The following is a 1,939-nucleotide window of genomic DNA, read 5'->3' on the forward strand; positions in this document are numbered from 1 at the left end:
CCACAATAAAAGTTTTATGTGCAAATGTTTGTCGATTGGCACATTTTGTCTGCTAAAGTAGCACACCAATTTTTATCTAGGTTTGTTTTATTTTGTATTTTGTTTCTTGGGATTGATGATTTGGATTCTACGATTCTAATTTCTCTTTTGGAGCTGTTTGGTATGTTGATTATCCCTATTTTAAGGTTTCAACTTTTTTGTTTTTCAATTTTTTACCTACATGAAATAACACATTGATTTAGGTTTGGGTTATCAATTGCACCAATCTGCATAATCCACAACGAATCGTTACCTAAAAGCTCATTATGGAAAAGGTATTGACAGGGCACCAGATTGTGGATGAGGAAGAAGAGGCATGGTAGTTATGTGGGGACTTCAGCCTGCAACAACTGGACTACGATCTATGTCTAGTCGGATTCTTTCTAACGGCTAGTGTGGTTCACTTTCCGGCAATGCAGAACATGCTAGCGAATTTATGAAACCTAATAAGAAGTATTCAGATTTTAGACCAGGGTGAGAAAAGATTCTTGTTCAGGTTTTATCACAAGGTAGATATTGACAGAATGACTAAAGGGGTTCCACGGACAACAAGCACATTTTAGTTTTTCATCATCTTGGCGCTAATGAAGATCCAATGCAAGTAACACTAATCTACAATTATTTCTGTGTACAAGTTCATGATCTCCCACCAGGATTTTTCTTCAAGAACATTGCCATATAATTTGAAAATTTATAGGTTCATTTGAAGAAAATGATACAAAACAAATAGGATATGGGTTTAGAGACTATTTGCAGATCAGGGTTAGGCTAGATGTTAGAACTTTGTTGAAACGTCGAAAGAAAATCCAACTTTCCCCTTAGAACTATACATACGTCGGGTTCCAATATGAAAAACTCACTTTGTTATACTCTTTATGTGGCTTATTGGGTCACAGAGATAGTTTTTGTCCTGTCTGATTAAGGAAATATTTCAAAGAAACAGAGATAGGATGGGATATCTCGCTTCGAGCTTCGAGAAGAAGGGTCATAACAACAAGGAGCGCATGGATAAAAGTGGATTGTGAGCCAAGCTTTCCAAATCGATTTCCTATGGAGAATGCTTCTAGCAGGTAATTAAGGGACATTAACCTAGCAGATGAGAAGGGGAAAAGTAATTTACTGTTGGATTTGAATCTAGAAAAGAGTATGAGGTAATAGGGGATGTTAGAAGGAGCGAAAGGAGATCTAATAGAACACGACTCAGAAGACAACCCCATTGAGGGAGTGGAATGCAAGAAGAGGCCAAGGCAATCCATTATTTCAAACAATAGGTTAGGATGGGCAGAAAAGTCGGAAGGAAGTGAGACATGTACTAAAAAATAAAGCACAATATATCTTTGGCTGCCAAGGGACAGACTGATTGAACACAATAAATATCATAAGCTGAAACGTTCGTAGATTGGGGACAATGAATATCATGGTTTCTTAGTAATCTTATTTCAGATTTGCAAATTGGTGATGGTTTTGGGTTCACTTTTATGACTGGTAAACATAAGGTATGTTAGAGACATTACTTAAATCACTCTTATTATTTTATGTTTACTTTATTAAACCAACCATCTAATACCTTTGTTTTGGTTTGCATTTAGGGACTGATGAAGAAGATTTCTAAGTTGTTGCCAAGGGTTGAGCACAGAGTCTGTGTAAAGCATTTATATGCCAGCTGGAGGAAAGAAAATCCTGGAGGAGACCTGCAACAAGCATTTTAGGGAGCCTACAAATATACATAACTATTGACTTTGAAGATCACATCGAAAAGATTGACTAATCAAACATAGTGCCAAGGTGAGTTTACTTAGTACTGATCCTGAGCAATGGTCAAAGGCCTTTTTTTTCTAGTAGGTCTATATGAGATGCAATTGACAACAATTTTATCGAGTCATTTAATGCAATAATTTTA

The sequence above is a fragment of the Gossypium hirsutum genome, chromosome A08 (assembly GCF_007990345.1).
Source record: "Gossypium hirsutum isolate 1008001.06 chromosome A08, Gossypium_hirsutum_v2.1, whole genome shotgun sequence".
NCBI classification, from domain to species: domain Eukaryota; kingdom Viridiplantae; phylum Streptophyta; class Magnoliopsida; order Malvales; family Malvaceae; genus Gossypium; species Gossypium hirsutum.